This window comes from Limanda limanda, chromosome 6 (assembly GCF_963576545.1).
Source record: "Limanda limanda chromosome 6, fLimLim1.1, whole genome shotgun sequence".
Classification (NCBI taxonomy): domain Eukaryota; kingdom Metazoa; phylum Chordata; class Actinopteri; order Pleuronectiformes; family Pleuronectidae; genus Limanda; species Limanda limanda.
Genome location: NC_083641.1, coordinates 17554114 through 17568516, shown reverse-complemented (window position 1 = coordinate 17568516; position 14403 = coordinate 17554114).

Genomic DNA, 14403 nt, shown 5'->3' with positions numbered 1-14403 from the left:
TCTCTATTTACAGAATGAATTCTATTAACCAAACAAGAGGTCACTGGCTCTGGGTAGCATGTTGGGGGCTAAGGGAGTGTCTGGAGTTGAACGATATCAGCGTAACCTCTGCTTTAACCCCACATATGAGCACTATTGATTCATTCACTTTGAAGAGGTCCTTGAAATTGTTTTCGATGAGGAACTATCGTGTCAGTCTACTGGGGCATCCACGGCACCGGTCCAAATGAGAATGTCTCAGAGCTGGAGACAGACGGACGGACAAAAATCACAAAGGCTGTAAAGAAAAAAAAACAAGGACAGACAAACGGCCGAATGAAAAGAGGGAGAAGAAGAGTAAAAGAGCTATAAAAAAAACAGAGAACTCCTTGTTTCAGAAACAATGAGTTTCCTGCTGATAGAAAGTGATGCCTTAGCTGTTGCAATATCCATGTCTCTGACAGAACTCAGGGCGTATCAGGCTTATTGCATTACCTGGGAAAAAAGGGAAAGGGTAGAAATAATCAAAAATGCATCAGAAATAATGCACTTTTCAGACTCTATCCATCATTGTTTCGGCACCCTCGATCCTTTACGAGAAGTGAGTGAGCGGAGGGAGGGGGGCGAGGCGCTCGCTCCCGCTCCGACAGCCAAAAAGGAGGATGGGTAATTAAATTGTGTGTCGCTCTCTTAGAACTAAAATGAATGAAATAGATGAATGCTATTGCATTATGCCTCAATCGTGACCTGCAGAAAACTAATGGCGGAATAATAGTTTTAGGTACTGGCTCTATTTCTCTGATGGAGACAGCCACTTGAGTGAATATATGCAACCATACTCGCAGTCAAAATGGTTTGTCCTCCACCGCGGCTATTAATGGTCTGGCTGTCTTTCTGTCTGTCCATCTTCGCCGCTGCCGCTCCGTCCACGCACCCGCCTCTCTCTCCCAAGGCCTTCACGCTCGGATCAACCTCTTTACCGGGCCGACACAGAGACCAAAGTGGCTGAACCGATGTAGTTTTCTGTTTCTGAAGCAGGCAGCCGAACCCGTGGTCTTTTTCACTATTCAACATGCCTCCCAGAGACCGGGGCCTTGCTTTGTAGTTTGTTGACTGTAAAGAGCAGGGAAAATTGTCCTGAAATCCTGAGCAAAAAGGAGTGTAAATAAAAGATCAAACCAGGCCTGTGAGCAGAACCAGCGGCCTGGTGCTCGGTGCAATAACTCACCACGTGTCACCACGCATTAGCTTGATGCGTTCAGCCGCGGTCGGAGAGAAGTAGCCAGGAGCTTTTTTTGACTGCTGCTCAGTAGTACTGTACAAAATCACCTGAGGAGATACAGCGTTCTCTGCTGTAAAGAAACACAGCTTAGTGAGGCTTTGAAGTTTCGTAAGTTGCTCATCATGGATCGCTTGTAACGCAGAGATTAAAGAATCGGAGTCCGCTCACATACTGAAGGTGTTTTTCTGTTTGAAGCAGGAAAAAGGGGAGAAAAGAAAGTTAAATTAGTTTTATAAGCTGCAACAAATATGTGATTTGATGAATGCTGTTACATGGCTGAAGGTTCTGTAGCCTCAAACTCGCTGTAATTGATTAGCTGGGTGTTTAATAGCAAAATTGATGTGAAGTTTAATGAGGCAGGGGAAAAAAAATACATGATACTCTCTCTCTGCTACATGAATTTGCTCTCCTCATGTGGCGCCTGGCCAGAAGATGGCAGCACGCAGCTATGGTTTGGCCCCCTCTGATCTCCATTGTGTCCAGCGGTGGGCTCATGGATGTGCTGTTTCCAATGATGGATAGAGATGTTTCATGGCTGCGCTCACTACACAGTGTAGGTCATTGGGCTGATTGGAGTGGGGGGGCGGCGGCGGCAGCCCTGGTCCTCTTTGCTGCTCTCGACGTTTTAAACACGCTGAACCAGTTAACCGCAGCGTTCCTGGATCGGCCCACAAATCAGCAGCTTATCAACAAAATCGCCTGTGACACATCCTGGCAGTGAATACTAAACATAACTTAACAAATAGCTATCTGGGGAAATGAATGAGAAGACGCCAGCCGTCTCCGAATACACAAGTAGACAAATATACATAAACCTTTTAAATGACTGCTCAAACTTCGCAATAGCCTTGAAGTAAAAGTTGCTGTCCTATTGTTGGATATAAACAGCCGAGGTTTATTTTTGTTTGTATATGCTGGAGGGGGTTGTAGCTTTGCTCCTGTTGGCCCTGTTATTTGATTTCCTCTTTTACAAAGGCCACAGTCAGAGCTCATGTCAAAAGAATGCATGCAATAACAAAACAAGCTTGACTGATAAATACCCTCTTTTCAGTGTGTGTGTGTGTGTGTCTCTGTGTGTGTGTGTTAGTGTTAGTGTCTTCAGGGCTGTGCTGTTAGTGATCTTCCTCGAGTGCGTCTGACAGAAACAGACTTACACACGAAACCAAAGCAGCTTGAGACTCTTCCAACCCTCTAATGATGCTTAATGATACCTATCAGTGACGGAACACACACGCACACTAACACACACACACTAACCCACACACACATACACCCTTCAAACCCCTCCAGGAGAAGCAGCACCTTGCCGACTGTGGAATTACACACAGGCAATAATCAGGTCAGCCCGCAGGTCCTCTGGGATTGGAGGTGTTCATAAACATTCCTGCTGCTCTTTTGTGTTACTTCCTGCGGTAAAACAGCAAGGCTCTCCAGTCGAGCTGACACAAGCTGGCTAGTGCGTTGGCTCGCCCCTGGGTGCACCATCCCCGTCTCTATGTGAAGGTAGACACACACACACGCACACACACACACACACACACACACACACACACACACACACACACACACACACACACACACACACACACACTCACACACACACACACACACACACACACACACACACACACACACACCTTCTCTGGGATATTGAAACACACTCAGGCTTCATGTAGACATATCATCAGAATATTAACCGCCTCATTAGCATAAAAAACCCTCCCAGTCATCTACATCTGATTTGACATTTGGCATTGAAATCAGTACCTCGACTTAAAATAATATCTAACAGCATTATACATTTCTTTTAAAGACCGAACAAATGTGCGTGCATGCATGTGTGCGCGAGATATTATTTGAGGTTGGCACTCGGAGCCAACTACCTCCTCCTCCATGTGTGAACCTTCTACAAACAAAGACCAAAAGAACACAAAAGGCGTGGGTTCAGTGCATGCCTCTTTTTTTTTTTCCTCTCAAGGATGTCAGCCTCTGCTATTCAAAGATTTGACTCCTGCTCCGGAGTCAAACAAAAAACCTTTTGGTAAATTGATTAGGCCTTCCAAACTTTTCAGGTTTTTTGATGCAACTCCATGTGAAAAGTTCAATATTGCAACCCGCTTGCGCTGGAAAGTTCACAAACATGACTTTTCTCGATCTATCTTTACTCCTGTCGCTGACCCGGGGCTTTCTGCAGGTGCACAGGGGGTCGTTGACTTTTACTTTTGAGGAAAACGGGAGATGCTTGTGTGACAGCTCCGGCTGTATGTTCCCTCTCAGAAGTTAAACTTTTTATTTTTTTGCAAGTTGTTGTGGTCTCTCATTTGGCAGCATTTCATTCTGTGGCAGGTGAGGGCACTCTGTTATTGTGCTCGCTGTCATTCAACCACCCTCTGTCTCCTGGCTTCAGTCACTGGTCTCCTACTATTTCTAAAATGCCCTCTGAAAGCAGCCAGTAAAGGTGTATGAGCGTGCTACATTCAGTTGTAGTGTATGTGAATGATGGTGGGAACCAAAGTGAAAAGAACGTTTAATGTACAAAGTAGTGCAGTTTTTTTATATGAGAGGATTTTAAAGTCATAAATGTGCCACATTCTGGCCTGCCTTTTGAGTGTAAGAAAAAATAAGTTGATATCTCTGATAATTCTGACATGTGATATTAATGTTTGAAAAGGAATAACAGACACTATCTCAATTATTGGTGGTAAGAGTAAAAGAAACCAAAAGTTGTTTTACGTTGGATTTTTCCCTGAGACTACTTAATATTCCACTTCACCGTCATTTGGTCCTACTTCCTTTACTTTATCAAACCTGTTTACCTCCTCTCTTTGCCCTGGCCGACCTCTCCCTGCCCGCAACAAGCCAACCCGACCCAGATCCAAATACTGCACAGACCTTGAGAGCGTCTCGGCTCTTCGTCTCAGTGTCAACATGTCTCCAGCAGAGCAATGTAAACAGACCAGCCACAGCACAGGGCACACTGTCAGGGCCTGATTACCCCGAATACAGCCCCCAATCAAATGGAAATATGAAATAAATCACAAGTGATTAGCTCGGCTTCGAGGACTGGCACTGGCTCGTTGTTGTGGCGAAATCTGAGGGTCAGGTTTAATGCATCAAAATAAACAAGTCAGAGCCGCTTTGTTTGTTGAGAGCAACAGACTACACAAGAAACATTTTTTTGGCTTTCGCTGTTTTGATGATGGAGCTGAGCTGAGGGAGGGGATGTGCTGAGAACCGAATGATCAGGAGGCAGCGGTGGGAGAAGTATTCAGTTACTTTACTTACATAAGAGTAGCAATACCACAATATACAAATACTACAAATAAATATCATATTGTCAAACTTCTCCATCACCAAAATGTAGTTTAACTAGCAAAAGTAATCATTGTGCAGAATGAACCATGTCATGTCATAATTTTTTTATGATATTTGTTTGAATTTCATAAGGTGTAATAATATTATAAAATAACATATACACAATGGATTATTATTATTACTATTTTTATTATTATTATTCAGTATTCTATAATTTGATTATTAATACTGATATTTCTTATGTAGCTGGGCATGGTGTAATGAACTTTACCTTAGCATATACTGTTGGGCACTTAAATGTGCTGTGTAATATGTACACTATTATATACGGTCCTAATATAGGTGGTTTAAATTATTAATATGTTAAGCATATAAGTGTAGTCGTTAAATTAATGCAGGGGAGTAAAAGAGAAAACTATTTTTGCCATATGACGATATAGAAGTATCACAAAATTGTTTTTTCAATTCAAGTAAAATACCACCTGAAATTTTTTGTTATTTTCCATCACTGTGAAGAGAAAATTAAAAGAGGCAGAAAAGAAAGAGCGACAATGAAAAAAAGGCAGAAACAGAGTATGAGTAAAAGTATTAAACATTGGGCCGAATGAGCAGGATTAGGGCCCAAATCTGATCCAGCCTACTGTCTGTGTGGGACTGAGGTTGGTTGTGGTGTGAACATGATGCTCTAGGTGTGATAGCCCTGTAATAGCATGCCATTAAACTGTTATGGTTACACAGCTCGGTAGAAGAGAACAGTGGGTGTATAACCTTGAACAAGGCAAGACTCTTCATGCGTCTGCCCGGCAACCATCTATAGGGCAGAGGGGAGTGTGTGTGTGTGTATATATATGTGTGTGCGCACCACTCTGATTTGTGTATTCAACATTACAGTTTAAATAAGCACAGAGGTCCTTGTGCCACTTTTTCACGTATTTGATCAAAATCCAATATATCTAAGGAAAGCAGAGGTATGGCCTGCTACCCAAAGAAAATACACTAACCAACCGTGTTTCAGCTTCAGTTCTCGACTCAGACGTTCAAGCATGCAAGAGGGGCGGGGGGGGATTTCTGATTTGCCCCTGCACAGTTTGTGGCTTATTCTCTCGCTGTAGCTGAATGTTTACCGTCATGACTCAAACCACTTGTATTTTTTACCTCAAATGACCACTGAAAGCATGAAGACATGCACAAATTGTTGACTGAACCGATGTATAACAAAAGTCTAGCATCCTGATTTGAAGCGTGTTTATAGAACGCGACCTCGCACGTCCCTTTCTCATCTCGGTCCAAATGTGGTTACACCTCTGTTGCTCTGTGCCAGCATCTGTCTCTCTCCGGCTGCCTCTCCCCTTCGCCACAGCTGGGTTACAAACCCCTTAAAAAAATCATCTAAATTAAAAATCTCTGTCCTGACCAGTGTTATTACAATCTTTAACATGCCAGTAAACACTGATGAAGGCGAGCAGTAATGTGACCTGCATGTGGATTTATGCGGCCCTGTAAAGGCTGCTGGGTCGGGGAGATGGGGCTGTTGCCCTCTGATCTCTCTCTCTCTCTCTCTCTCTCTCTCTCTCTCTCTCTCTCTCTCTCTCTCTCTCTCTCTCTCTCTCCCCCTCTCCCCCTCTCTCTCCGCTGCTAACAAGCCCTTTCATTTCCTTTCTGGAAAATCTGTTCTTCATAATATCACACACACAGAGCTGGGAGTGGGAAAGTGGGAGGATGCCAGAGAAAGGCAGAGGGAGTAAAAACGTAGGAAATCTTCCAGACAAAAAGACTTGATTCCCACCATATTTCCATTCCACGTGAATGTGGCTCACTTCCAATGACGCGGACGGGCTGTGTGCGGTGGTCAGAGATATAAATGAGGGTTCGCTGCCTGTTGATGGGGCGATATTAAACTGTGCAGGCAAAGATTGGATTATGTGTACAGCATCGGCAGATAATAGATGATCCGCGCCACCAGATCCACGATGTATAGACCAAAGAGGAATGAATGCCTCAAGTATCCTTAACAACTTGAAGGATCATATTTTACATGACAAGACTGAAAATACAAATCATTACAGTATTGTGGAATTCTGTGTAGAGTTGGGTTTCTATAATAAGATAGAGACAATACTGGGCTTGTCTTCATGACCGAATCTATGTAATTGACATATACCTAAATGACAAAATAGGTGTTCTATCCATTTTCCATAATTTTCTTTTCCTCCACAGCAACTCATGTGAGTGACTCAGAGGTGATTCATCAAAGCACTTTCTGATCTGTTGCCTCTGTGGTCTGCATGGTTTAGTCAAGGCAATTCAAACCTCCTGGTTAACGGACTCTAGTGGTCATGGTTAAAACAAACCAATGTTTGCAAAATTGTAGGAGACAGGATGTTACATCCCATGTATTTGTTCAGAATTCCCCCTTAAAAACATTTAATGCCACAATAACCATATGTCACACAACTTTCGTCAGAACCTCGGTAGTGTTAGAGCATTAACAAAGAACATGATACAAACTGCAAACACAACAGAGGAATCTGTATCACTTTACAAACATTTTGCATTAAGTTGGCGTCATGTTTATGTCAACCTGAGACATATAGGCCCAATATGCACTTTCTTTTTGTCTCTGCTTTGGTCTCAACCACAACCCATGATTGAAATACTCTTGTTATCTAGCTCCTTAATGCTACATCATGTTCAGCAGCTAGCTACTAACCTTCTGTATACGGCTTGGTGCTGGCCATATAAAATAAAGGTCTTATTATTAACAAAAACGACAGTTGCTGGACTTGATAATGAATCAAAATGGTGAAGATTCAGTTTGACAAAAGATTCTGTGCGTTCGTCACGATAAACTTCTTTCACACATTTGATCTATCTTAAATATATATAGTTATCGATTAGTGCAGGTTTAAACATTTGCTAAAATGACCCAGGCTGTTGAACAACATGTCTGCTTGGATTGTTTGACACTTTAAGAGACGGTATCCACTGAAAGAAGACAGCAGGATTAACGATGAGATGAATGACAAGCTTTGTGATGGCAGGAGGCAGCAGTAACTCAGTGAAGAGACCAGCATTCAGCTTGACCCTCACTGATCTTCGCTGTCTATAGCACTGAGAACTAAAGAAGGCCGATTCACTTTCAAAAAACACATCACTTGTCAAAAGGAGCTGTCAGACGCTAAGGTAGGAAGGCACTTCAATTAGAAGATACAAAAGTGCGCCTGTTATCCTGGATGTGACATTTCTGTTGATCCGGCATTTTTCTCCAAAAAGAGCACAGAGAGCAAGAGAGGCTAAAGGAAGAAAGGAAATGGAGAGAGAGGAAAGAGAGACAGGTAAGGGGGGTGCAGGGAGCTTCGGAAAGAGGTTAAAATAACCTATACTAGATTTTTGTGTGTTTCAATTTGGGGTTTAACACATTATTGTACTATACAAACCACTTACTAACCAAACAATATGATACGATTTTGGGAAGATTTCCGACCTTGTTTGACTTTATGCTATAGTGGAGTATAATACAGTCTCCTTAAAACTGGTAATATATCAGATTTAATTAACAGTTTACTGGCATTTGATTTTCCAAATAAATGTATATAATCATGCATGCGCTCACAATAAGGGATGTTGTTTTTCTGCCTTTATGAAGACAGTTGCTATATGTGCTTTTCACTGCCGTCCACCGACCTATCTTAGCTTTTCTCCTGTCTTTGTCTTTTTTCACCTGCTCCCCTTTTCCCTTTGCCCCTCTCCTGTGTCTCCGTTTCTTCTCCTCTTCCTCTCCTCCTCCCTCTCATCTTCCTCTCCCTCTTCTTATTCCTATCCTTCTCTTCTAACTCTCGTCCTTCCTCTTGTCTCCCCTCCTTTTCCTCTTCCTCTCCTCTTCCCTGTCCTCCATCTCCCCTTTCTCTTTCTCTTTCTCTTCCTCCTCCTCTCCTCTCCTCTCCCTCTCCCTCTCCCTCGAGTTTCTGTGTTGAGAGCACAACAGTAGAATTTGTTTTGCTGCCTCTCATCAGATTAGTGTTGATTTTTCTGCCGCCAAGCCGCAGTTCAGCAGAGTGGATGAACTTCTTTAACTGTTTATCAGAGGCACATTTACACTGCACTGCTCCGCGGCCCCGCAGTTTGTTACCTGCCATTTACTATGATATAAAAATCGATGGATGCTGAAATGTGATTTTATGCTCCGCCGTTATTGAGACCAATGATGATTTCCTGCTTAAGAGGATGTCGAATGTCAGTCCCACTGGTGCGCTGTTTTAACGGTGGAAAGCGGTGTTATAAAGATCTGGCATAGTGCAGCTGCAGTTTTCAGATTTGTTGGTATAACTGCGCTTGACATTTGTTTACAAGAAAATCTTTCAATAGTGCAGAAGTCTTGTGGTCTCACGATACTTGCCTGAATTGACAGACAGCCTGTCAGAGTTCGGTATCTGCTGCTGTTCGAATCAAGCTTCTTGTATAGTGACTCTCAAATCCTTTCATACTCTGTCATTTGCCAGACTACAAGGGGTTCAGGGCTGCCCGCAATAAAAATAGTAGTTAATTTGAGGTCTCGCCGCTCAAGTGGAGTTGGGCACCAGACAATTGTGACACAGTGTCCTGTCAGAACAGTAATGACTGAGATTCACACTCTATTATTAGAGCCGGGCCCCTGCGACCTGCCCTCCGAGACTCTTCCCTCTCTCATCCAGATCCAGCAAGAAGGAGGACGCACAGCTAATGCTCTGAATCACCAACCACAGGATGACATGCTGATTAGATGTGAAATTATAGCGTTAGTGGGTCGCTGTGTTTTGATCGCTCACTTGCTTATAAGCAGCACAAAGTAAAACAACAGATTACAAGATGTAACATGAAAAATGTCATCCATGCTGCTTCTCATAAGAGACCACGTGTGAGTGTGCAGAGATACAGAGGTGACCCAGTCTGCATGATAAACCCATAAACTGCTGTAATAACACTGCTGGCAACTGAGTAACCGGACAAGAGGAGAGTAAAGAGTAGTGGGGGAGGAGGGGTTATTCAGCACAATGCTCCAACACTGTCATTACCCACTTGTGTCTGAGCTCAATATGAAAGATACTCCACAGGTTAGCATCTAATCACCAACATTGCTGAACTAAATCATACAGACTATTAGGAGGTTGAGATCTTGACCTTCATCAGTCTTTGGTATTTTTTGCTATTTGTTTATTTGTAGGATCACATAAGAATAGCAGAATGGATTTCCTCGAAACTTGGTGTAAAGGCAGGACATGGGCCAAGAAAGACTACATCAAATGTTGGCCTGGATCTGGACAAAGAGCAGATCCAGGATTATTTTTTTGTCACTTAATTTAACAGTGTGACAAAGGGTATTTTTTATATTTTAAATTGTTATTAATTTCCCAGGGAAAATGTCATTGCCCTTGAAAAAAATAAAAAACTGAGAGTGCACAATTTTAGAAAAAAAGTATTTGTAAAATTTAATTAAAAAATATATATATTGATATGGGCTGTCATTGCCGAAGAAATATTAAGTATATGATAGTAAATTAAAATAACTTAACTGATTATATTTAAAGTTGACTATACTTAACTTTTCTGAGGCAATGAGATTCCATACAAGCCCTGCCAACTTTTTACACTTTACAGAGTGATCAAAATAAAAAGTCAGCTCTAGTGGATTTAAATGTGGTTTGATAGGTGGGTTTTTTCATCCAGTTTACGGGAAAAACGGCTACAAACCAATAACATCCGACATGCTGAGATAACAGCTTATATGTATCTACAATAGTTTAAGAGCTTTACCAAAACAAACATGATGGATTTGGTGTGGAGTTTAAGACTGTTGGGCCTTTACAGAAGTGTGCAGTTCTAGTTTTCTCTTTTTTCCTCCTGTGTGTCCTCTTGTACTCTGCTGTTCAGACTGCTGCATCTGTGTCTGTCAAACTTGTGAGTCCTGGTAATTACACATGCTGCCACTCAGCCTATAAGCACCAGGAGTACCAGAGGCTCCGGGACAGGGTCAGTGAGCTGAGCTGCTCGTACTTCCATCAAACTTGATGCAAATTCAGCAACTACTCTCTCCCTTCCATTTCTCTTTGTGTTAAACTCATCTAAATGTGAGTGTAGAAGTGTGAATCTCTTTCAGATGTTTGTTTCACAGTCCCCAGACTCTCACTAATGAGGTCATATACCACCCTAAACAGTGATACTGAACACAAAACACATGAATGTGTTAATGCCCTCACCAGGTGTTTCTGGAGTCTCTCTCTTTGGCGACAGTGAGACGACACACTACACACAGATCGGCAAATAGACACAAAGGCAGGGAGATACACTGCTGGATTACCCATCTGTTGTGCATAATTGTGCGTGTTTGCACACACGGGCACACGTGCACGCTCCTTGAAAGAGTTGTTGGGGGGGGGGTTGTGCCAAAGGAGGAACAAAAGGGAGGCAAAAAGATGGGCAAAGAGGAAGACACAGGGGTGAGCAGGGTGCGAGGAGGAGAGGAAAGGGGGTCCACTATCTCGGCAGGAGGTTCAGAGCTGCCTGGCAATGTCACCGTGTCATCGCCATGGGAACACGGAGCTTGCAGACTCTTTTGGACTAATAGGCAGTTGTCAAGGCAATGATAAGATAAATGCTGCGTTTGATGGAAACATGGAGCGATGGGCCTGATCGGCACCAAGAAGCCCGGACAATCTGCAGAGAGCTGCCGAGAGGGGAGAACCGGAGGTATGAGTTGGAGAGGGAGCGAGAGATAGAGGTGGTGGAGAAAAAGGGGTGAGGGGAGAAACAGAGGATGGACTCCCATCGGACTGACAACGTCAAGCCTCGGTCTCTCTCTCGCTGTCTCTGCCGGGGTCTGCCTTTGTCTGCTGGGCCTGTTGGCTTTTTTCCTCTGGCTTTCTTGCTTCATTACCCCCTCTCGCTATGTGACCTGCACACCAACACTTGACTGTAGAAACAATCTAAACCTGCTGCTATGTGTGTGATATGTTCATAGACACACACACACACACACACACACACACACACACACACACGTGTAGAGGGGAGGGGGTATGTGCTTATCTAATGCTGAGGATTGAATTCAGTTAGCCCCAGTGGGATTGGGTTAGGAGATGTCAGAAAGATAGATGGGCATCATGCTACAACACCCCAGCCCCCCAAGACCCCTCAAATTGTTTTGCGTGCATGTGTGTGTGTGTGTGTGTGTTTATCATACATGTATGTGCTCACATAACACATCCACCTATGCATGGATCCAAAACATTTTACAGGTCGTATGTGTTTTACGACACAAAATAAGAAAAAAAAAGAAACATGATCGGCTCGTCCCATCTTTCTCATAAAATGTTTTCCATTCGATTAGATTGAAGTTACAATCTAATGAAATGATCATACACAACTGTGATATGCAGGATTAGTCCTTGTCACACCACCTGCACTAAGCAACATCGCATGCCGCGCTACTCACTCAGGTCGGTGACTTCCTCTCCCAGGCCGGCCTGGATGATTGATGTATCCTGGGACTCCAGTAGCTGTCCAGCCCGTCGCACTGCTCTCTGTCCTGTAGGAGAGTCCGTCTGTTTGCCCCAAGGATGTCCTCTCCTGATGAAAACCAAAGGCACTTCCAGCTGTAATTTAATGTTTGATCAAAGAGAAGAGAAGAACACGACACCACAGCAGTTTAATGCCTCTATGTAAACGTGTGTGCATTTAAGCTCTGAATCACTAACACCTCCAGCCTTTGGCCTCTGGTTGGGTTCTCCTATCAGTGTTGTGGTCATGTATTGATTTGTCGACAGTTGTTCAACAACACAGTCTGACTTCTCTTTCTCGGTTTTCTTTGCGCCTCTGTTCTGTCTGCATACACACACACACACACAAACTCAGACATTCACACATGGTGGAGTCAGCTGATCTGGATCTAGCAAGTCATTTTCACTGTGAATGAGATCACAATCCGACTTCAAATGCTCCAGATCCTATAAAAGCGTTACAATGTAGACGTAGATTGTGTGTTTCTTTTTTCTGTCTCTGTCGCACATATGCACACACACACACGCAGACACACACTACCTATATGGGTGTGTATGGTCCGTATGATCTTTTCTCCAGAGAGTCTGATAGAGTCTGATGCCCTGCAGTAATGGCTAGCCATACCTGGCCATAGCTGCCTTCTCATTGCCTCAGGCAACTGCTTAGCAATTCCACTCTGAATACAATGGGCTGCAGGCAGGTGCACACACACACACACACACACACACACACACACACACACACACACACACACACACACACACACACACACACACACACACACACACACACACACAGAGAGAGAGAGCTATACACATCCAACAGCCCTCTTTCAAAGCTCCTGTCCAGTAATGAATTTCCAGACCTTGGAAAGCTCCTTCTGATACACTTCAAACAGGTACTAACAAAAAAAGACAGACTACTCCTTCATCTTGCCCTACCTCCACCGTCTGCGTCTCTATCGCCTCATGAAACCCAGACGAAGTGCATTTATGGATCAAGACCGCCAAACCCAATGGCTTGCGCCTAAATGTATTCTTCATGTAATTTTTTAGGAACATGAAAACCTGAAGGTTCCTTTGTAGGACCGTGTCAACCTTGATGACTGCATATCTGCATATTCTACTTCCTCAGTGCGTCTTAATCCAGCTCTCCTCTCTCCTCGTACGCCGGCTTTATCCCCCAGCTCCAGGATTTATTTATTTTTTAACTTATTTGTTGCTTGACACCGGCTAGTTGTACAAAGGAGCAAGTCGCAGAGAGAACAGGATCCACATATGAAGACATGCCAATCACAGGCTTCCAGAGAAGCCGGAGAGAGAGGACAAGAGAGGTGCTACGGCAGCCTCTTCAACCGGCGTTTGAAAGGAGAATACATTTCTGTCACACTCACTTCCCGTCTGCTGGATCAGCCAGTCTGAGTCTGCGATAGGAGGCACACACAGACACGTGGAGCACTCTCTTACACCAACTTGGCGGCTCATGAAGGTGGTGCAGGCTCACAACAAGCAGGATGGCAAAAGGGAAGGACATATGTACTAATATGATTTGTCTTCGTTCGATGAGTTTCCACCTCACAATTTACAACGAATACCAACATTCAGTGCCCATTTGTTTGCTAGATAAGAATATTTATACCACTCATGCCTGTACGCTATAGCTTGCAACAGATTAGCTTAGCGGATAATGGGGAAACGGCTCACAAATGAACACATTCTATCTTGTTCGTATTATAAAAACAACTTGTTCCAGTTTGAGAACAACTCATTGTGGATCATGTGATTACTGTTCCCTCCTGTCTTCCAGTCTTTGTGCTAAGCTAAGCTAACTCTCTCATGGCTTTAGCTTCATATTTATGGTGGTAGAGCAGTATGGATAAACTAGAAAGAAAGCAAAGAAGAGTGTTCACATAAAATGGAGTAAAAGTTGCATTGCTCAATATTGATGTCCTTGTGTGGCGATAGGGTTGAAATCTGTCGGTGGAATTGATTTGTTGTTTTGGGTAATTTCTTATCCTTCAAGCTGAATATTACTGAAACAAAAGTGTGTGTGTGTGTGTGTCTGTGTTTATGAGGGCAGGGTGATGTAGACTAGTGTAAATATAAAACCCTGACTTCCTGCCGTCTCCATTATGGCAGCCACTGGAAACTTGATCCGCCCGAGCACCACAGCTGCCCGCCGGCCTCTCTCACTTCTGTCTTCCCTCGCTCCCCGTCGCTTCTCTTCTGCCGTCCTCCAACTGTCTTCTCTCCTTCTCTCCTGGCATCTTCCGTCACTTACACTCCTTCATTCCT